This window comes from Pleurodeles waltl, chromosome 1_2 (genome assembly GCF_031143425.1).
Source record: "Pleurodeles waltl isolate 20211129_DDA chromosome 1_2, aPleWal1.hap1.20221129, whole genome shotgun sequence".
In the NCBI taxonomy this organism is placed as follows: domain Eukaryota; kingdom Metazoa; phylum Chordata; class Amphibia; order Caudata; family Salamandridae; genus Pleurodeles; species Pleurodeles waltl.
The window spans coordinates 917558674-917582597 of NC_090437.1; the positions used below are offsets into that span (position 1 = coordinate 917558674).

The following is a 23924-nucleotide window of genomic DNA, read 5'->3' on the forward strand; positions in this document are numbered from 1 at the left end:
AATTGCTTTTTAAGCCTATTCCTGATTGTTAATGTACATGTGTAGTATGTTTACTTACCTACAATTAGAGTATTGCCTAACTAGTGTTTGTATTACTCTAATAAAGAGCCTCTATTTTCGTAGTACTGAGTGCCTTCTTTCATTTGTGTAAGTGCTGTATGACTACAGTGGTATTGCATGAGAGCTTTGCATGTCTCCTAAATAAGCCTTGGCTACTTATCCACAGCTACCTTTAGAGAGCCTGGCTTCCTTGACACTGACTCCACTTCACTCATAAGGGATACATGGACCTTGTATAAGGTGATCATACCATAGGTAGTTAGCACACACCAGGCCAGATTCCTACAGAACTCCAGTGATTACTACCCTTTCCTCTCAATACCGGTTCCCCTAAATTGACTATTTAGGGGAACCACTGATACAAGATTGTAGGAAGATGGCTCTGGATATGCTATATCAAATTGAGATATAGTCTATACAGGGATTCACCAGAGTTTAGAGGCAACAAATATGATACTAATGCTGTTTTGTTGTACTGTGGTCGAGCAGTTAGGCTTATCAGAGGGTAGTGCAAAGCATTTTTTGTACACACAGGTAATAAATGAAGCATGCTCTCAAAGCCCTAATTTCAGGGCAATTCTTTTTAGATACCAAAACTTGTTTTTGTCCATTTATTTCTAGAACCACAAGATTCAATTTGCAAGGAAAGCACATTTACAAGTAAGTTTCCAAAATATGTATCAATACCTATTTGTTTTAATTTGGCAATATAAATGGCTTATGTGAATATAGCAAATATGTTTTAAAAGTTGACACACTGCAATTTTCAGGAACAGTTCCGTAGGGAATAAAAGAAAGTACAGTTATGGCGGTAAGTACCAGACCTACAGTTCCATTCTCTGGGGGTTATAATACCATGGGTCTGAGTTTGAGTTAGTGCCAAGCACCCTCCACCAGCCACACGGGGCTGGCTTTATGCAGAGGTCAACGTTGCGACCCGTGGGAACCTATGGCGACTGGGGGCACTCAGAATCAGGCCTGCTTCTAGGTAAGAAGCATGATCATTTTATGCTCACCACCAGGTGTTAGAATTCCTGCAGGGTGGAGGTGTGAAGCACGGACACAGTGTCAGCTTTGTTTCTGGCCTACGAGAGCACAAAAGCTCTCACCCCATGGAATCAGAAACTTGTCTGTTCGTGGTAGGCTGGCGCAGACCCGTCAGTCCTGCATTAAAGGAATGGGTAAATACAGGGAGCATCTCTAAGATGCCCTCTTGGTGCATGTTTCAATAAAACCAGCACAGGCATCAGTTTGGGTTTATTGTGCTGACAAGTTTGATACCAAACATTCTAGACTTTAGTTTATGGATCTGTGGAATTCATAATGGCAAACTCCCAGCCCATATACTTAATATGGCCTCACTAGACTTACAATGTCTAAGAATGGAATTAGACACTTAGGGGCATATTGTTCATGCAGGTATGCCCTCACCTATGGTATAGTGCACCCTCCCTTAGGGCTGTAAAGCCTGCTTGAGTGTTGACTTACGTATACCATCGGCAGTGGTTTGTGGTGTGGCACACTGAGAGGTGCAATGTCGAATTTGCCTTTTTCTCAGCACCAGCGCGCACAAGCTGCAATGGCAATGTGCATGTGCTAGGTGAGTGGTCCCCAGGGTGGCATAAGTCATGCTGCAGCACTTGGGGACTTTCCAGTTAACAGGGCCCTTGGTACCGTGGGTACTTTTTACAAGTGACTTAACTGTGTACCAAGGGTGTGCTGTTGTGTGGACACAATGCTACAGTTTTGGGAAAGCACACTAGTGCTGGGGCCTGGTTAGTAGGATCCCATCACGCTCTGTCAAGTTATCACCAATATCAGACAAAAAGTGGGGGGCAACCATGCCAACAAGGGCACTTTCCTACACAGATTCTCTGACTTTCTTCCATGACACAAAAGGAGTGTGCAACAAGACTGCAAAACCATAGACCTAAGAAGCACGACTGACGTGGTGCCAAGCCTGCTGCGCCTGGCCCTTGAGGAGCATCTGACCTGTCCTGCCACTGCAGGTTCCAAAAATCAGGGAGCGCTGTCCGTGCTTCACAAATCACCAAGAATAACTCTTTTGGATTACAGGAGCTGCTGCCCTGCATCTGCAGGCACCCAAGGAAGAACCATGAGGACCTTGACTGCCAAAAACCCAACACTGGGCAACATCACTGCAGCTGAGCTGCCTAGCCCGAGTTGAAGTGGTCCAGTGGTGTCACCATGGTCCCCAGGCCGTTCAGACACAGCCTACCCAGAGCTTGCCCTATGTGGACTTCCTGACAGCGTTTGCAGCCTGATTCTGCAGACCCCTAGCAACAGTGAGTGACAAAGACCCCATGTCTCAGGACACCTCTGCACCCGTCTGCCCTGGGCCTAGGAGAAGAGGACCAAGGCTGTCCCCACATCTCTCTGCCTCGTGAGACCGGAGGCCACTTGTTGGCTTGTTCGGACTAAACCCCAAGTCGATGCCTATAGACTGTTTCTGCGGGGCTCCTTACAACCACAAGGAACTCCAGCACCAGACCTGATGCGATAAAACACCACTGCACCTGCACCCCACAGCCTGAGGTGAAGTGGATCGTTGGTGTCCCTACGTGCCTAAGGGTCTCAAGGTTCGAAACCCACGTGGGTTCCTCTGATGTGGACTCCCAATCCATCAAGCAACTTTGTGACCAAACCGGTCCCCATAAACTTACATGGGGCACTTGACGCTGAGCTGTACCCATGCACCCTGCTGCCTGAGGTGAATGGTCCGTGTGGCCGAAGTCCAGGAGATTGATCACGTAAGTCGCTTTAGTATACCTGTATGCAGTGCTAGTTCTTCCTTCATAGGATAACTTTACCACAGGCACACTATGCAGTGGGTCCAGGCGACCACACTTTGGTTTACATGAGCAAAAATTAGACCACTTAATGCTACAATTGTTAAGGTAGCTTGTCGAGCAGTTAGGCTAATCCAGGAGATGTACTAAGCATTTGTTGTGCTCACAAAACCAATCATGCAGCACATGCACTCAATGAATAACTCGAGACCAGAGTTTATAAAAATACTTCAGTTTTATTTAATTTTTAAGACCAAGATCTTTCAAATACTTTTTTAGATATTAGTTTTAAAAGTTGTAATAAAGTTAGTCTTTCTGCCCATAATTACGCATCATTGGAATCAATGTACAGTTACCATTCAAAATCGTACAATTAAGTTACCAGTCTCTATTGTGTTTTTTTTTTTTTTTTTTTTGCAGGGTGGTCGCACCAGTCAGTAGGCACCTTGCACCAGCCGGAGAGCCTCTTGCGGCTCCCGTTTCCGGCGGGAGCAGTGTAGGAAACGCTTTTGGCACAGGGCCACCTGTAGGGGCCACTTGGAAAAGATGGTTTCTGGGGGTCCCCTTGGGCTGTCGAGGTCGCAAGGGTTTGTGGATCAGTGGAGCACAGCTGGTTCCTTGTTGCGGGCGCAGAGCGGCCGGATGCGGGGTGAGATCCAGAGCTGTGCGCAACTGAGTCCTTTTGGAGGTGAGTCTCTCTGGCTGCTTACAGGACACTGTGAGCATTCTGGTGATAGGTCCCAGGGTGTTATTAAAGTCCCTCTACAGGAGCTTCCTCCTGATCCTTTCAGCTCTTGGGGAGCTGGTTTGAGGTTGTCCCAGGGAATTGGCGTAACTCAGCCACTGGAGGGCACAGTGCCACCAATCTTGGCACACTTGTAGGTCACGTCCGGGATGGTAGTTAGTGTGTTGTGGGGTCCGGCTGCAAATTCCGGTTGTGGACATATCGGCCAGCCAGTGAAGTGACCTTCACTGGCTTATTGGATCTTGCTTGGTTTTTGAGTGGTGCCTCCACTCAAAAGGGATATCTGGGGTGATTCTTTAAGCCTGGATATTACCTGGGTTTCTTGGGCTCGGTCCAGTGTCCAGCTCCTCCACGCGCCTTTTCTTCTGCAACAGGTCTGTAGTTCTTTTGCTTTGGATCTTCTTTGGTGCAGGTCTTCTTTGTATTTTGAAATCTGATTTCTTGTTCTAGGGATGTCCAATAAATACAGAATTTAGTGGGCGTTCTAGGGGAAACCTGGTAATGTCCAATGGGACACTTACCTATGGGTGGCTCCACCCACTTTAGTGTCCACTTCCTTTAGGAAGGGTGACTTCCCTAAACTTGATTGGCTAGTTTCCTTCATTTCAAGATGGAGGAAACTGAATTTGAGGGTCCACTTCGCAGACAACACCTTAGAGGTGGTGCATGCTAGGCCGCCACTCCTAATCTTTGTGTGGTTTCCCACCTTTGCTCACTCAAAAAGTGGGTGTTTTGCAAAGTGGCAACCCCTCAGATGCTAGCAGCAGGCCTGGAGGCTCGAGTTTCAGGGGCTGTAGCCCTTTGAAGCTCACTACCGGGGTTTTGCACGTTCCTGGGGGAGTGGATGGTTAGCTCCTCCACCAAGGGAGGGCATTGGTTTACGAACCAGGGAGACTGGGCTCTCCACCAAGGTTTGTATATGCACTGTGTGGGTGTGGCAGGCTGGATGAAACCAGTCAGAAAATATGCCAGGATAGTTGGCTTTTGCAGGGGACACCTCCAAGGTGATCCCTGGGTACATTTTATTATAAATCCAGTACCGGTACCAGTTTGAATTTATCATTCGGAGTGGTTTGATACCAAACAACCCAGGGTTCAGAGTAGCCATCATTTTGCTGGGAATCTCGTGTTGGCCAGTGTCCAGCACATACATTAAAATGGCAGCTCTATTCACTCACTATATCCCAGGTTTGCCAGGGACACGGTGGGAACATACTGCTCATTCAGCTGTGCCCTCACATATAGTATGGAGTATCCTGCCTTAGGTCTGTAAGGCCTGCTATAGGGGTGTCTTACCCATAGTTAATGCAGTGTACGGTGGACCGGGAACACAGGTAGTGTGCCAAGTAGAGTTTGTATTTTAGGTTTGCAGCAGGAGACTGTCTTCTATGGCAGTGCTGTGCACATCTTGATGCATGTCCCTTGAGGTTGTCACAATCAGTGCCACTGCCACCAGGGGCTTATCCAAAGTACTGCATGCCATGGGTACCTAAGTACCTTTTTACTAGGGACTTGTAGTGATAGCTAAAGATGTATCCAATCACTTTTAAAATGTTTTAGGGAAAGAACACTGGTACCGGGAACCTAGTTAGCAGGATCCCAGTGCACTCCAGTCCAAGTTGCATTCGGAAACCAGGCAAAAATGTGGGGGAGTACTGCAATAAGGTGCCAGTCTCTCACAGTGCGGTTATATTCATCCAGTGCTTTCGCGTTCAGGGGTCGGGGTCCTCGGTCTTCCCTCTGCAGGCATCTTTGTGGGGGGGTCAAAAGGTCAACCCAGGGTGGGCACTTGCTCACAATCACCTGATGATTCTTTAGCTGGTTGGGCCACGTGGTCACCGGCCGTAGGGTGTCTGGTGCAGGGTGGTCAGGACTCGCGTGTCTGGAGGTGTGCCAGAGTCCCTGGATGTTTCCTTCTTGGACAGGGCCACTGTCCTCTGCAGTTCTTGGTCCTTTTGGGTGCAAGACAGACTTCTATAACTTGGTCGAGGTGGCTGGCCCCGCTGGATGCCTCACTGTTTTTGTGCAGGTTTTTTGAGGCCGTCAGTTGTCGTTGTCTTCTCTGCTGGGGGTTCAGCTCAGCAGTCCTTCTTTCTTGTCAGGTCAGCCTAAATCTCATGAGCTGGGTTCAGGTAAGCCCTTAAATCCTGGATTTAGGGGGGGTTACAGGGGTCAGAGGGCAGTAGCCAATGGCTACTGTCCCAGAGGGCGGCTACACCCCGTTCTTGTGTCCACTCCCTTTGGGGAGGGGGACGCAAACCTAACCCTATTGGTTTCTGTTCTCCAAACTAAGATGGATGATTCTGCAGGAAGGGGGGGGGGGGCAACCTCCGCTCTGGACACCCTAGGGATGGCCCTAGCTTTAGATGGCAGGGGGAGGGGTGAGTTTTGGGGGGGTCACTCCTCCCTGCTTTCCATAATTTTCCTGATCACCTTGCTGCCAAAAGTGGGGCTTTGTCCGTGTGCGGACAACTCCACTAGCTGGAGTGCCCCATGGCACTGTAACAAGAGGCTTCAGCCTTTGAGGCTCGCCATCAGCTCCTGCAGGTGTGATATTGGAAATGGCCCTTTTTGCAGGGTTATCCCCAAACGTTGTGCTGCCTTCCTACAATATTTTTCTGGTCCGTTTTTGATGGTTTATTGTCTGTGCACTTCACCACTTCTAATCAGTGCGCAAGTGCTCCCTATAGAGCTTGTACCGTTTGGTTTATCCATGAGTGTCATATTTGATTTACTGGTAAGTCCCTAGTAAAGTGCACTAGAGTTGCCCAGGGACTGTAAATCAAATGCTACTAGTGGGCCTGCAGCACATTAGTAGCCCTGTAACCATGGCTCGGACCTGCCACTACAGTGTCAGTGTGTGCAGTTTTAAACTGCCAATTCGACTTGGCAAGCTTACCCACTTGCCAGGCCTAAACCTTCCCTTTTTACTACTTGTCAGGCACCCCGAAGGTAGGCCCTTGGTAGCCTCATGGGCAGGTTGCAGTGTATGTTTAAGGGAGTACATATATGTAGGACCTTGACTCTGTATATACTCTTTCAAATTGAGAAGTAGTGTGCACAGAGTGCAAGGGTTCCCCTTAGAGGTAAGATAGTGGCAAAAAGATATAATTCTAATGCTCTATTTTGTAGTAGTGTGGTCGAGCAGTAGGCTTATCAGAGGGTAGTGTTAAGCATTTGTTGTACACACACAGGCAATAAATGAGGAACCCACACTCAAAGACTTACTCCAGGCCAATAGGTTTTTATATTGAAAAATAACTTTTCTTAGTTTATTTTAAGAACCACAGGTTCAAGATTTACATCAAACACTTTAAATGCAAGGTACTTCACATAGATACTTTAGGAACTTTGAATAAACACAATATCATGTACAGTCTTTGTAGAAATGGCAATAAGCTATTTTAAGTGGACACAGTGCAAAAATCAACAGTTCCTGGGGGAGGTAAGTAAAGGTTAGTTTTGGAGATAAGACAGACACTTGCAAGTCTCAAGTTTGGGGCATAGGCAGCCCACCATCTAGCGTTGCAGGCAGGCACAGCGGGAGCTTCTCGGGACAGCCACCACCTGGGTGGGCTCGGCAGAGGGTCACCTGGGAGTCGCTCCTGCACTGAGGTTCGATTCCTTCAGGTCCTGGGGGCTGCGCGTGCAGTGTTGGTTCCAGGCGTCTGGTCCCTTGTTACCGGCAGTCGCGGTCAGAGGGAGCCTCTGTATTCTCTCTGCAGGGGTCACTGTGGGGGCCCAAGGGGGTCGTCTCTGGCTACTCACAGGCTTGCAGTCGCCGGGGAGTCCTCTCTGTGGTGTTGGTTCTCTGCATCTCGAGCCGGGGACGTCTGGTGCAGAGTGTAGTGTCTCACGCTTCCGGCAGGAAATGTGCAATCTTTGGAAGTTGTTTCTTTGTTGCAAATAAGTAGCTGGTTTTGAACAGGGCTCCTGTTCACAGGAGGTTCTTGGTCCTTAGGTTCAGGGCAGTCCTCTGAGGCTTCAGAGGTCTCTGGTCCCTGTCGGATGCGTCGCTGTTGCAGTTTTCTTTGAGTCAGGCGACAGGCCGGTAGGGCTGGGTTGAACGCAGTTGTCGTCTCCGTCTTGTCTGCAGGGCTTCAGGTCAGCAGTCCTTCTTGGTTTAGGTTGCAGGAATCTAGTTTCCTAGGTTCTGGGGAGCCCCTAAATACTGAATTTAGGGGTGTGTTTAGGTCTGGGAGGGCAGTAGCCAATGGCTACTGTCCTGGAGGGTGGCTACACCCTCTTTGTGCCTCCTCGCAGTGGGGAGGAGGGCACATCCCTAATCCTATTGGGGAATCCTCCAAACTCAAGATGGAGGATTTCTAAAGGCAGGGGTCACCTCAGCTCAGGACACCTTAGGGGCTGTCCTGACTGGTGGGTGGCTCCTCCTTGTTTTCCTCATTATCTCCTCCAGCCTTGCCGCCAAAAGTAGGGGCAGTGGCCGGAGGGGCGGGCATCTCCACTAGTTGGGATGCCCTGTGGTGCTGTAACAAAAGGGGTGAGCCTTTGAGGCTCACCTCCAGGTGTTAACAGTTCCTGCAGGGGTAGGTGAGAAGCACTTCCACCCAGTACAGGCTTTGTTCCTGGCCAGCAACATGTCTGGTCTGTGGCAGGCTGGCAAAAACTAGTCCGCCTACACTAGAATTCTGGTTGGCATTCAGGGGGCATCTCTAAGATGCCCTCTGGGTGTATGTTACAATAAATTGCACACTGGCATCAGTGTGCATTTATTGTGCTGATAAGTTTGATACCAAACTTCCCTGATTTCAGTGTAACCATTATTGAACTGTGGAGTTCATGTTTGACCAACTCCCAGACCATATACTTATGGCTACCCTGCACTTACAATGTCTAAGGTTTTGCTTGGCCACTGTATGGGCATAGTACTTATGCCCTCACCTGTGGTAGAGTGCACCCTGCCTTAGGGCTGTAAGGCCTGCTAGGGGGTGACTTACCTATGCCACAGGCAGTGGGAGGTAGGCATGGCACTCTGAGGGGAGTGCCATGTCGACTTAGTCATTTTCTCCCCACCAGCACACAAGCTGTGAAGCAATGGGCATTAGGGGCAATAGGATTAGGGATGTGCCCTCCTCCCCACAGGGAGGAGGCACAAAGAGGGTGTAGCCACCCTCCAGGACAGTAGCCATCGGCTACTGCCCTCCCAGACCTAAACACACCCCTAAATTCAGTATTTAGGGGCACTCCAGATCCCAGGAATCAGATTCATGCAACCTGAAGAAACGAGGAGGACTGCTGACCTACAAGCCTGCAGAGAAGACTGGCGACAACAACTGCTTTATCCCCAGCCCTACCGGCCTGTCTCCAACTTCGAAAACCTACAACCAGCGGCGCATCCATCAGGGACCAGCGACCTCTGAAGCCTCAAAGGACTGCCCTGGACTAAAGGACCAAGAAACACCCTTGAACAACGGCCCTGTTCAAAACCAGCTACTTCTTTGCAACAAAGAAGCAACTTTCAAAGACTTCACGTTTCCCGCCGGAATTGTGAGACTTCACACTCTGCACCCGACGCCCCCGGCTCAAGATCCAGAGAACAAACACTAGAGGGAGGACTACCCGGTGTCTGCGAGCCAGTGAGTGACAAGAGACGACCCCTCCCTGAGCCCCCACAGCGATGCCTGCAGAGAATCCAGAAGCGCCCCCTGACCGCGACCTCCAACAAGGGTCCGGCGCCTGGAACCAACACTGCACCCTCAGCTCCCAGGACCTGAAGGAACCAAACTTCAGCGCAGGAGTGACCCCCAGGTGACCCTCTGCCTTGTCCAGGTGGTGGCTGTCCCAAGAACCACCCCCTGTGCCTGCCTGCACCACTAGAGTGACCCCCAGGTCCCTCCATTGAAACCAGACGCCTGCTTTGCACACTGCACCCGGCTGGCCCTGTGCTGCCGAGGGTGTATTTTGTATGCCTACTTGTGCGCCCAATCCTCCCTCCCTGCCCACCCTCCATCCCCCCCCAGTCTGCCCCTAAGGACGCAGGTACTAAATTGCTGGCAGACTGGAACCGGAGCACCCCTGTTCTCCATAGGCACCTATGTGTTTTGGGCACCACTTTGACCTCTGCACCTGACTGGCCCTGAGCTGCTGGTGTGGTAACTTTGGGGTTGCCTTGAACCCCCAACGGTGGGCTGCCTATGCCCCAGAACTGAGACTTGAAAGTGTTTTACTTACCTCCTAATCTAACCTTTACTTACCTCCCCCAGGAACTGTTTATTTTTGCACTGTCCATTTTGAAAATAGCTTATTGCCATTTTTACAAACACTGTATATGATAGTGCTTTTATTCAAAGTTCCTAAAGTATCTAAGTGAAGTACCTTACATTTAAAGTGTTAACTGTAAATCTTGAACCTGTGGTTCTTAAAATAAAATAAGAAAATATTATTCAATATAAAAACCTATTGGACTGGAAAAAGTCTTTGTTCCTCATTTATTGCCTGTGTGTGTACAACAAATGCTTAACACTACTCTCTGATAAGCCTACTGCTCGACTACACTACCACAAATAGTGCATTAGTATTATCTGATTTTGCCACCATCTTACTTGTAAGGGGAAACCTTGGAATTTGTGCAGACTATTTCATACTTTGAAATAGTAAACACAGAGCCAACTTCCTACACATGGCCCCAGAGGTTCACACTCCTACTAAAGTCTTCTGCCCACCTCAAGGACCATAGGTTTTGTGAATCCGAAGGACTTGCGGTTCATACTCCCTATCAGTTGGTGGATACTGCTCAGAACTCAGAGGCTACAGCTCACTGTTAGGTGCCTTTGGATTCCAGCTCATCTTCTGATCACCTGATTTCATTGGGCTGACTGGATAAGAACCAGTTTTTTCATCCATACAATGTGAGTCATAAAACTTCTTGGTACTAGAAATTGTTTATCCTCCAAATCCAGAGGGTAAAGTACATTGCGTATTTTGTTCCTCATCATACAACCACATGAAGTCTTGTGTTTTTCCTTCACTTTCTTTTGCCTGTCATTGAAAGTCTTACTGTTACAGAAGCGGCAGCCTCCACTTCATATGTTCTGGAGAACGTAGCAAGGGTGAAAACGACACTTTGTGATTTCATACCTGAAACGCCCAAAAAAGGCTCAACCATGTTGTCATTCTAAAGTCTGACCTAAGCAGGGGAAAAGGCTGTAGAGTGTTGTTTGCTGCCCCCAGTTCCCATCTCAACCAGACCTGTATTTTCCTACTTGTATCTTGTTGTATCATACAAAAGTTAAGTACTTCGAAATGGACTGAGGTTTACCTTCCATTAGAGAAACCTTTCAAAAGTCTGTGTATGGATACCTACCTTCCATAAGCCACTACTTTGCCATGCAATCATCCACAACATTTTAGTTCCACTACTTGAGGAAATCGGCGTAGTGACGTCCGTTCTTTTCTGTGCCACACGCTGATGTGGAGAAGAGATACCCTGTTAATTTTTTAAGTGTATTGGACCCTTTTGTCTGTTTTTTGTGTTGACCCTTGGCGCATCATGATGTCCCCGAAGAACGGGTTCAAGCCTTGCGAGGCCTGTCACCATATGATGTTTGGGACAGATCGGCATCCGGTCCGTTTGTTTTTGTAGTGCAACCCGAAGTTGTGCTTTGAGTGCCAGGCCATGCACCCGAAGGCTTTGAGGGAGCGGTCCTTAAAGCTCATGAAGGCCCGACGCTCGACCCTGCATCGTTCATGGTGTCACTCATGAGGAGTGTCTTGAGATTGTTCGCGGAGTCACCACCACTCATCATCATCATATTCGTGTCATTCAGGTCAGAGAAAGAAGTCGTCAAAGAAGGCCAGGCGTTTTCCAACTTCACCGCATCGCTCAGCCGATGCGACGTGGGAGGAGTGTCCTTGCTGTGCTCCGCACCTCCCCAATTTTCCGTGATCCAGGGCGACCCTTGCCAAACTCAAGGAGTTTTGAGGCCATACGCCTCATATTTGGTCATTCTGACCCTTCTGTGGCACCTTCGATAACCCTGATTTTGACTGGGCACAGGAATAGGGTGAAGCTAATGGTCTAGATACTTCTCCAGATGCTGGCATGCATTCTCCTCCTACCGTGGCTACGGCGGAGGGAACCTCTTATTCTGTTGTGGTCAGTAGGGTGGCTGAGGTCATTGACATGGAGCTGTCCACTGTAGCGGTCAGGATGAATCTCCTGACGGAGGTGCTTCAAGCTGGGGCTTCTACCGCCGAGCCTCCCCTTCAATGAAGCCCTCATTGATGTCCTTCCGGGTACTTGGTCCAGACCCAGAACATGGGCTCCTGTAAACAGTAGAATTGCTCGCCCCCATCAGCCTGCTCCAAACGACCCTAAATTCCTGGCCCAACACCGCTCACCTGAGAGCCTTTTCATCCAGGCATCATTGTCATCTAGTGCATTACTTTCCACTCCCCCGGATAGAGAATCAAAGACCAACTTGGTAAGAAGATGAGGTTTTCTTCCTCCAGTCTGGCGTTGCGGCTGGTAAGCACTGCATGCCTTAACCACTGCTTGTGGGATACGGTCGTGCAAGTTCTGCCGCAGATCCTGGAGAAGACCCGGGCTAACATCTCCCAAGCCTTTGCTGATGGGAGAGATGCAGCGAAGTTCACCATTGCCTGTGAAATGGACACAACCAATTCTACAGGTAAATGGGATGCGTTGACGGTGGCCTTGAGGAGCCATGCCTGGTTGAGGGCATCTGTTTTTCCAGGAAATGTCCAACAGACCCTCATGGACATGCCCTTTGATGGCACCTGTCTCTTTGGGGACAAGGCGGACTCAGCGCATGAGAGGTTTGAGTGCCGGGCTATGGCTCGATCCCTTGGCCTCTCTGTTTCACCTCACCACCAACAGTCCATATTTTGCCCCTTTCGTGGCAACAGAACGGGCTTCCTGTTGGGTCCCTTTTACAGCCACCGGGGATGCAGAATCCTACAGGCCCATGGGACAGGAAAACACAGGTTTGCCCACTCCACCCTGGTGCAGCCTCCAAACCTTCCTAGTCCGTACCCACCCTCATATACCAGTTGGTGGCAGGATTTGCATTCATCTGCTCCACTAGGAGACCATCACGACAGACAGGTGGGTTTTGCATATCATACAAAGGGGGTAATCCCCACCGGCCATGCCTCCATCTTACGGTCCCTTACCAGATGATCATCTGGCAATTCTCTGCTAGAAAGTCACAGCTCTCTTCGCCAAAGGTGCCATAGAGAGGGTCCCTGTGCCAGAAGTAGGTTGTAGTTGCTATTCCTGCTACTTTCTGGTGCCCAAAAAAGGCAAAGACTTATGTCCTTCAGGCCCTCATTCTGTTCTGCAAGAAGAAGTTAAAAATGCTCACTCTGACTCATGTCTTGTCTGCCTTAGACCCAGGAGACTGGATGGTAGCGTTATACTTGCAGGGTGCTTGTTTCCATATTCCCATCCTGCCTGCCCACGGGTACTGTCTACGATTCCTAGTAGATCACAAGCACTTTCAATTTACTCTGATCCCTTTGGGCCTTACCAGCACCCCTCGGGTATTCACGAAAGTGATGGCGGTGGTTGCAGCTCATCTGCGCAGGTTAGGGGTTTCGGTCTTCCCCTATCTCGATGACTGGCTGTTGAAGGCAGACACGCCCCAGAAAGTTGTCTCCCACCTTCAGACTAAGGCGAACCTCCTGCATACATTGAGGTTCACTATAAACATGCCAAAGTCTCACCTGACTTCCTATCAGATGCTCCGTTTAATCGGGGCTGTTCTGGACACAGTGCAGTTTCGGACCTATCCTCCCAAAAAGCGAATCAAGAATATTCATGCTATGATTCTGATATTTCAGCCTCTATCCTGGCTTTCGGTGAAAACAACTCAGAGGCTGCAGGGCCTCATGGCGTCCTGCATCCTGCTAGTGACACATGCCAGATGGCATATGCGGGCTCTTCAATGGGACTTAAGTTCCAGTGGGCACAGCATCAGTGTAATCTCTCCGACATGGTCTAGATCTCGGAGGGGACTGTGAAAGATCTGCTGTGGTGGCTTTGGAATCTGGATCTCTTGCTTCCCCAACCAGATATCTCAGTAGTGACAGATGCCTCACTACTGGGATTGGGCGGCCACATAGGAGAGGCGTAGATCATAGGCCTCTGGTCTCATGCGGATTCTGGGCCCAACATCAACCTTCTGGAGCTCCAGGGAATCACGCTTGCATTGAAATCCTTCCCTCTCTCAAAGGGAAAGTAGTGCAAGTGTTCACAGACAGCACTACTGGCATGTGGTACTGCAACAAACAGGGTGGAGTAGGGTCCTGGACCCTTTATAAAGAGGCTCTGTGATTCTGGACATGGCTGGCACATCAGGGCATATCACTGGTGGTTCAACATCTGGTGTGATCTCCAAGCGTCAGAGCAGACAAATGCAGTCATTGAGTCAGTCGATCTAGAATGGCGTCTACATCTAGAAAAGGTGCAAGGTCTCTTTCACAAATGGGGAGAGCCTTGGTTATCTGTTCGGCTCTGTAGAGAGCACTCAATGTCAGCTGTTTTGCATGTTGAAGTTTTCATGACTGCACTCGCTCTGCAACGCTTTTAGTCTTGAGTGGATCTCGGGCTTCCTTTACGCCTTCCTGCCAATACCACTTCTGGCCCAAGTAATCTTTGTGGCTCCAGACTGGGCACGGAGAGTACGGTATCCAGAGCTATTGAGCATGGCCACCGATCTTCCAGTCAGACTGCAAATTAGGGAGGCACTTCTGGTGCAGCAGCAGGGGATGGTTCTCCATCTGAAGCTGTCCAATCTTCGCCTTCCATGTGTCGTTAGAGCGGCGGCAGTTGACGGCTTTTGACCTTCCACACGAAGTCTGTGAGTTTATCTTGGCAACCAGGAGTCCCTCCACCAAAATGGTATACGCTTGTCGGCATCAATTTGTGTCATGGTGTAGAAACAAGTCTCTTGATTTTTTCCGTGCCTCCGATAACGGTTACTTTTCTGTTACCTGTATCATTAGCTCTTCGGAAGGTATACTTTGTGTATTTCCAGGATGTCGGCTCCGAAAAAGTCGGGGTTCAAGCCTTGCAGGGAATGTGGAGGTTGCATGTCTGTGACTGATCCGCACAACGATTGTCTTTGGTGTCTCAGTTCCGATCACGACTTCCAAGAATGCGGATCCTGCCAAAAGATGAATACCAAGGCATTGAAGGAACGCGAGGCAAAGCTTTTCTTGGCAAGGTCCAAGAAGGAGAGGAAGCGGCACCATCGGTCCTCTTCTGGAAAGTCATCCCATAAGAAGTGACGTCATCGTGACTCCCGACATCAGTCCAGAAGTCGGTCGAGGTCTCCATCGTCCCGGCACCAAAGGTCTTGGGAAGTGAGTCCGACTGTGTCCCCCTCAACCTGCGACGCCGCAAACGTCCCCGGCCCCGTCAGTCTTTGAAGTTGTGGATCCTCAGTCATCTGGCTTCGCCGGTGCATCCTGAATCTGAAGAGTCCAGCCCGGCACCGGCTCCACAGGCTTATCCTTCGTTCCCGGTTCCGGGTACGGATCCTGCGGCATTCCTTAATGCCATGTTCCAGATTTGTCAAAATATGGCTCCGGGAGGTGGTGCGCCGGCAGGCCCCACTGGTCCCCTGGCTTTCAATCTCGTTCCAGCTCCATATAAACCGACGCCGTTTATACCATTTTGTTTGGCTGGAAATTCAAGTCAGGCCCCTCTGCCGACAGTGCAGCCCTCAACGTCGAGGGAGAGACCTTTGATGCTGGTGTTGGTGGTGATGGGGTCGGATGTCGGCATCGGATGCGGGTGCCTTCTCCATGGCGCTGATGGATCCATCTGCGGCGGCGGTGAATCCGGAGAACCTGTCATGACGCCTTCCCGCCGCCATTCACCGACGTTGCTCTGCTCCATGACTTAGACTTTTAGAGGAGAGGGAATATCAGCAGCAATTCCTCGAAGAAGGGGAGCTCACTGACCCCCAGGGGGATTTCCCTGGGTTGGACACAGCAAGTGGTCTTGATACCTCTCAAATATGATCTGGCCTCCCCTGATGAATATACAGAGGAGGCAGCCTCTTACCAATCTTATTAGGAAGGCCGCAGCATTTCTGGATCTTCCTTTTCCGACGGCGCAGGTGAAGACCAACCTTTCGACTGAGGTTTTGCATTCTGCTACAGCCGTGGTGGATCCTCTTTTACCATTTAATGAAGCCCTGATGGATCCGATCGAAGAGGTTTCGAAGAAGCATGTTTTTTTCTTTGGCTGATAGTAGGTCGATGGCCAGGCATTATAGATCTGCGCCTGGGGACCCGGAGTTTTTATCCAAACACCCTTCACCAGAGAGCTTGGTAGTGCAAGCATCCTGCTCTTCGAGGTCGGCCCCTGGTTCGTTTCCGGGAGTACCCTCAGACCGGGAATCCAAATGGATAGACCAATCGGCCAGGAAGGTGTTTTCTTTTTGCAGCATGGCTCTAGAATTGCCAATGCAACATGTATTCTGGGCAGGTATATCCATGCCATAATGGATGCGACGAAGACTGTACTTCCGGACATGTGCCAGGACTTGTGTAGTCTTCTTTCGGACGCTCGGGTGGCGGCTACACAGGTTATTCAGACAGGGCTGGATACCACGGACTCTATTGCACGAGCCATGGGGACTTCCGTTGCCTCCAGACGACATGCGTGGTTACGCACTGACGGATTTTCGACAGACGTCCAGTCTATGTTGCTGGATCTGCCCTTTGATGGGGCAAAACTGTTTGGTTCAAAAGCGGACTCTTCGCTAGAGCGCTTTAAAGAATGTAGGGCCACAGCTAGATCTTTGGGTCTGCAGGCTGCTGCTACCCCATTTCGATCTCTTAGACGGCTGCATGTTTTCGGAAGAGGTTCTTCCTTTCGTGGGAGATCGCAGCTGTCCTCCAGCCTCCCTTATCGCTCATACAGGGGGCGGGGTAGAGTCGTCACAAGAGGTGCCACCCAGCAGCAGCACCCTTCCTCTTCCGCTGGAGGGTTACCTCAAGGAAAGAAGCCCTAGTCCTCTCACCATTGTTTCTTATACCTCTAAGGTAGGGGGAGGCTTTCACTCTTTCTTCCCATATGGGAGTCTATGACAACAGACTTCATCAGTTTGGTGAGAAGAGGTTACGCCCTTCCCTTTTGGGAGATCCCGCCTCACTTCCCTCCCCGTCTTTCCTTTTTGTTCAGAAGATCATCTCTTGCTGTTACAACAGGAGGTTCTCTCCCTATTATTGAAAGGTGCAGTGGGGTTGGTTCCAGAGTAAGAAAGGGGTCAGGGGTGTTATTCCAGGTACTTCCTGATCCCCAAGAAGGATGGTCATCTGAGGCCTATTTTGGACCTGAGGATTTTGAATTGTTTCCTCAAACAGGAGAAATTAAAAATGCTGACTCTATCACAGGTGCTTTTGGTGTTGGACAAGGAGGATTGGATGGTGTCGGTCGGCTTGCAGGATGCTTATTTTCACATTCCCATTCTCAAGTCGCACAAGAAGTATCTCCGGTTTGTGGTAGGATCGCAGCACTACCAGTTTGCGGTCCTTCCTTTTGGTCTTACTTCCGCACCACAGGTCTTCACGAAGGTGATTGCAGTTGTTGCAGCACACCTCAGGAGAAAGGGAGTAGCAGTATTCCCTTACCTGGAAGATTGGTTGATCAAAGCTGAGTCTCCGGGGCTTGTGCTGCGTCATCTGCAGCTAACAACCCAGTTGTTGTTCAGTCTGGGTTTTTCAATAAATGTGCCCAAGTCTCACCTAGAGCCCTCTCAACGTCTCCTGTTCATAGGGGCAGTACTGGATACAACATTGAACCGAGCCTTTCCTCCGCCTCAGCGGATTCAGGACATTCAGGGGTTGGTTCCAATGTTTCAAAGTGGAGCAGTCATTCCAGTCCTCAAGATCCTACGTCTGCTCGGTCTGTTTGCTTCTTGCATACTGTTGGTCATGCATGCTCGCTGGCACATGAGGGCTCTTCAGTGGTGCCTCCGAAGGCAGTGATCTCAACACAAAGGGGATCTCGAAGGCTCGGTGAGAATCTCCAGAGATGCTGCCATGGATTTGAAATGGTGGATTGCGGACGGCAATCTTTCCAGAGGAAGGCCGTTCTCGCAAGCTACGCCTGTGGCCACAGTAATAACGGATGCTTCCACTCTAGGGTGGGGAGCTCATCTGTGGGACCTGGAGATCAAGGGACTTTGGTCTCCAGTAGAACAGGTGTTTCATATCAATCTGTTGGAGTTACGGGCTGTACGTCTGGCTCTCAAGGCCTTCCTCCCGTCCCTTCTTGGTCAGTCGGTTCAGGTCCTGACGGACAACACTACTGCGATGTGGTATATAAACAAACAGGGAGGGGTAGGGTTGTACCTTCTCTGCAGAGAAGCTCTACGGCTATGGTCCTGGGCAAAGGACCATCAGATTTGCTTGGTAGCAAATTATCTGGCCGGAGTCTTGAACGTACGTGCGGACAATCTGTCGCCATTTCTCGGCCGATCACGAGTGGCGTCTCCATCCAGATCAAGTCCGGTTAATCTTCCAGATGTGGGGGTTTCCTCGGATAGATCTGTTTGCCATCCGGGAGAATTCGCACTGCCCGTTATTCTGCAGCCTCCAGTATCCGGTACAAGGAGCTTTGGGGGATGCGTTTCAGATGACCTGGTGCGACCAGTTGCTTTACGCGTTTCCCCCCCATACCCTTGATTCCTTGTGTCTTGAGTAAAATTTGCCAAGACCGGGCTCAAGTCATCTTAATTGCTCCGGATTGGCCAAGGATGGTGTGGTACTCTGACCTTCTCCAACTCTCACTGTGCCCTCCGCTCCGTCTCCCTCTCAGGGCAGACCTCCTCTCGCAGTCGCAGGGGCAGGTTTTACACCCCCACCTCCAGAGCCTGCACCTTCATGCCTGGAGATTGAACGGGGCAACCTGAGTTCTTTCTCTCTCCTGCCTGATGTAGTGGATGTTATCCTATCGGCCAGGCGACACTCCACTAAATCTATCTACGCTAATAGGTGGTCTAAATTTGTGGTTTGGTGTGGAGAGAGGCAGATTGATCCCTTACGTGCTCATTTGTCAGATGTTTTATCTTTTGCTTTGTCTTTAGCACAGAGGGGTTGTGCAGTGGCTACTGTTCAGGGTTACTTGTCTGCCTTGTCAGCCTTTCTCTGTCTTCCAGACCAGCCTTCTTTATTTAAATCACCAATAGTACTTAGATTCTTGAAGGGCCTTATGAATAAAATCCCTCCAACTCCTTTCGTTATGGCTCAATGGGATTTGACTGTGGTTCTAACTTTCCCTATGGGGGGCCCCTTTTGAGCCTATGCATTCTTGCCCCATAAGATTATTGGTTCTTAAAACGGTTTTCCTGGTTGCAATTACCTCTGCAAGGAGAGTGAGTGAGTTGCAGGCTCTATCGGTAAAACCCCCTTATACTTCTTTTTATGGGGATAAGGTGGTGCTGAGGACGAAGGCTGCTTTCCTTCCGAAAGTTGTTTCACCCTTTCATTTGGCCCAGACAATTACTCTATCCACGTTTTATCCTCCGCCTCATCCGTCAAAGGAAGAAGAGAGACTACACCGCTTGGACCCAAAGAGGGCGCTAAGCTTTTATATAGACAGGACAAAGGATTTCAGGCTGGAGGATCAGCTTTTCATCGGATACGTGGGAAAGAGGAGAGGAAAGGCAGTCCACAAGAGAACACTCTCCAGGTGGGTTGCTCTTTGCATTAAAATGTGTTGCTCTTTAGCAAAGAAGGATCCTCCTGACGGTATAAGAGCTCATTCCACCAGAGCTAAGTCGGCCTCTTCGACCTTGGCTAGGGGTGTTCCTGTGGTCGACATCTGCAAGGCCGCAACTTGGTCATCCCTTCATACTTTTGCGAAGCATTACTGCTTGGACTCTGAGGTCAGAAGGGATGGCGATTTTGCACGGTCAGTGCTGCAGGATTTCTTGGTTTGACCATTCAGGCACCCACCACCGAGTGCGGTACTGCTTTGGGACTCTATTCATTAGTTGAGGAATCCACAGGTAGTTGTATCCATCAGAAGAATGAGTTACTTACCTTCGGTAGCGACTTTTCTGGTGGATACATTAGCTACCTGTGGATTCCTCGCGGTCCCACCCGCCTCCCCGTTGCCTGTTTGGTCTAACCAAGTAATTCTTGAGTGTGCTCCTCTTGGTTTTGAGGATTTGTATATATGATGTATATATGTTTATATCTATATATATATAGTTAATATATTTATTTACTTGTTTAAAAAAAAAAAGGGTAGGTTGAATTCTCAGAATGATGTGTTTGTTTGGAATATCATTAAATATTACTATTGTTCTTTCATCTCAATGGCCTATTATTCTCAGGCACGTAAAAAATGTTGGTACTGACGTCGGCACGTCGGCGAGGACCTCTTATTGCCTGTATGACGTCAGACGGCATCGCGTGGGCAACTGCTCGTCGACGTGCAGAAGCTAGGAAGAAGATTTCCGTTGAATGCTGGCGCAATGGGAGTATTCATTAGGTGAGGAATCCACAGGAAGCTAATGTATCCACCAGAAAAGTCGCTACCGAAGGTAAGTAACTCGTTCTTTAATAGCATTATGTCCATGGCAGTGAAGGGCTTAAGGACATGAAGACAACACCCGCTTTAGCAAGAGGTTTCTGTTGACCCGGTGACAAAGTTGATGCAGGATACATTTGGGACTTTCCTATGGTAGAAGTATGACTGTTTTGCCATTATCATGCTTTTGAATACTGTATTTGAGATTTAAGGTGACATTGCTATTTGCGTGCCCTCCACTTGAACGTCATATTGGTTCTGCATGGAATAGTTACAAGGTGTATTTTCTCTTCTAGGGAATGACGGCTCCAAACGGGAATGAACAAGAAGGAACTGACCATTTTTATCTCACGAAGAAAGAGGGGACATAAACATGGACTATGTTATGAATTTAGAGTTTGATAGGTTATGTGGAATACCCCTTCCCTAAGATTTCTGTGAAATAAAGGTTTTTTTTTCTAATTGTAAAGGCTGCTGATTAATAAAATGGACAAAGGAAATGCATAATCCATGGCTCCGGTCTTGAGATTGAATCATAGTTCATAATTTCAATAATTATCAAAAGTAAATGTGCTTTGCTAATGTGTCCCTCATTAGTGCTGACCTACCATTAGTATTTTTTAGTCTAAGCTAACTACCCAACTGCATCTCCAATAACTTTTTTTTAACCAGTTTTAAATTGCATTTTCAATATCACAATCTTGAATAAATTACATCTATGAAAGTTACATTATCATAAGTAAAATCCGCAATCCAGCTACATCGTCATTAATAAAATAGTTTCACATCAGTATCAGCAGGAGTCCTTGGTTCAGTCCTTAAACAGCAACATTGGAAAAAACAAGTCATGTGTTGATGTTAACTCACATTCTGCCATTACCATAAGTGCTATTCAATCTTCCTATCTCAAGCAGGTACTGCAAACATTGAAAATCAACAGTGACATCCATGAAGCTATAATGGCCACTAGGAAGCTATTCGGGGACATCAAAGGGTGTAACAGAAGGGTGTTGTCACTCACCCATGGACAGGCTGGAAGGGGTTATGATGGAGGTGTGGGAATGTGGATAAAAGGGGATGGGGAAGGAGGGGGTTATGTCCCCGCCAGGGTAGGTTTAAGTACGGGCCACCAACTCTTGAATGTGTGCAAGTCAAGTAATAGTGCTTCCCATTCCACATTTCTGGGGTATTTGCGTAGTCCTCATATTTCTTGCCTCCTGAGCTCCTCTCCCTGTCCCCACTTCAGTATTGCCGCACACCAGTGGGCTATATCTAACAATACCTGGGCTTTCCAGTGCATGGCAATTAGTCTGCATGCTATCAGCAATGCTTGGTTTATAAACCGGTTCGCAGCTTTATCTGTTTTTGAGCACCTGAACAATCCCAACAATCCCAACAGTGCAACTTCCATTGTGAACACATCCAGTCACCTCTCAGCAAGTTGGACACTGACACCCATAAGGTTACAGACTGAGCAACTCCAGAATACGTGCATCGTGTCAGCACCTGCATGTTGGCATCTCGGGCAAACAGAGGAGGACCCAAACATTTAGGACAGAGTTGCAGGAGTGAGGTAAGCTATATGAAATATATTATGCAGGATCTACTGAACTTGGTATTCTGCATCATCCTGGGGTATGTAAGTACTGTTTCCAGTATTTCCTTGTCGACTCGCCACCTAAGCCCCACTCCCTAAGGACTACATTTAACAGGTTGTGTGCGGTGTATGCTAGTGCACAAACAAACCAGGTGACAAGTCTACAGCCTCAACCCATTATATACAGTGTGTGTATGAGAGGGTGTTTATGGGGTTGCCATGGAGCCAAAGATGGCAGCCGTGGAGTAAATTTGCTCCAGGACCTGAATGCCGCAATCAACATTAATCCTGTCATTACACACACACACACAGAGACAGACACAGTGCTGCATCAGACTGTCGACTGGCCAGAACCAACCTTGCATACCATACCGGGCATGCCCGGCACAGGGGGAGGGGGAGGGTGTAGGGAGCTGGCTACTACAAAGACCACAGCTGACACTAGCAGACTTTTACCCCACGGAACATGATTTTAGTCATCCTGCATACAGTGATCCAGTAACGTATTGGCGCGGTAGACTGGGAACACACCATGGGTAAACCGAAATCACCAAAACCTCACCCCGTCCACCCTATCCCACGCTGGGGAGGAGCCTTGACACGGGCAAAGACCTCCAGCTCTCCACAGGACTTGGGTGAAAAACAGGCCACCATCCTACTTACCAATAAATCCTCTTGCTCATCAGTAGAAACGCACATAAAGGAGATGTGTGGAATTTGGTCTCCTTCAGAAGGACCTGCGAAAATTGACTTCCCGGTTCCCCAACACAGAACGTAATATCACAGAGATGGTACCACAGCTGAAGACCCAAAAACAGACCACCCAAGACCTTCTGGACAAAGTGCACTTGTTAGGTACATGCTGAGTCATGCCAGGCTAACGCCAAGTGAAGCATGCCAATGAAACTCATGACCAGGTTGTGACCCTGCCATTAGCAGACTACCTGTAAAAACCAAAGATCACGGGCCAGCCCATCCACTTCTTTCTTCAACACTGTAGGTGGCTTTTTAATCAGTCTGCTCCACACTATTAACGAGGGCTTCCTGAGGCACCGTACTGCAGTATCTCTCGGATTGCCAGCCTAACTCTAGCAAATACACAGCTCGAATCCACTCATAAGGGGACAAACCTTGATAACTGCTGGTGTGGTGGTCCCCTACAAGAACAGAAATGACCCTGCCTACAGGCTGGATATTACAATTGCAATCTGCCATTCTTCAGTATGTATCACTCTGACCTACACAGCTAACTGGCCACCCCTATAATATCCGTCGCCTATTCAGTGTAATAGACCAGGCATCCACACTATATACTAGATCAGCCTAATAGTCTGTATTGATTGACTCTTATGGAGCACCTGTTTGCGACCCTATCATCCTTCGTTCTAGGTCCATGCCTCCTAGCTTACATCAAACTACTAAACCTAAACCTCTCTTCAAGGGTCCAAGAGGGCTGCCTAATATTGCCCCCCTTTCCTGTTGGTCGTGGTTAAACAGGGTTGTCCCATCTCCCCAATCCTGTTCTCCATATCCATGTAGCCAATGGCGCACTGCCTCAGTTGGAAGAGCCCCGTTTGTGGGGGGAGGGGGGGTGAATACAGCTGCACGGAGGAACTTAGTGTTCCTTTACGCAAATTATGTTCTACTTTACATCTGAGATATGAAAATCGACACCACTTGTTCGACATCTGCCTTTCAGGACTTCGAAGCGGTGACTGGGCTCTAAGTTAACTAGGGAAAATTCTATACTTGTTCCGAGGTGAAAACCCACACCGCCAACATTGCCCCTACAGTCTTAGCTTGGAAGTCCACAGCCTTCCGTTACCTGGGGTGCCACTTCACCACTTGCAGGAAGACAAATTTGAGGGCAACTCTGTCAGCAGCTCCCCAGAGCCCTCACCGGCAAGATTGCATTCTCAAAGATGATAATCCTTCCCCAATTGCAGTATTTTGTCAACGTACCAGCCTTTCCACCATACCACTTCTGTGATCTAGATCATTTGATGGGGATACAATTTGGAATGATGGGTTGATAGTGGTTCAGGGAGGTTTGAGGGGACCCATGTTTCGAGTCTTACTACCTGGTGGCACAGCTTGATTGGGTGGCTCGATGGCTGGTGGGCAAAAACACATTTAAGATCACCACTGATGATGCCCTGCTCCTTTCCTGGATGG

At 49.0% G+C, this 23924-nt stretch overlaps 1 long non-coding RNA gene across 1 annotated transcript; it reads left to right on the forward strand.

Annotated features, from left to right (window-relative positions):
• Nucleotides 1–484: 484 nt before the first annotated feature.
• LOC138295896 (uncharacterized) lies at nucleotides 485–20659 on the forward strand. Its single transcript, XR_011203708.1, has 2 exons — nucleotides 485–720; nucleotides 20449–20659. It is a non-coding gene; the product is annotated as an uncharacterized lncRNA (long non-coding RNA).
• Nucleotides 20660–23924: the final 3265 nt, after the last annotated feature.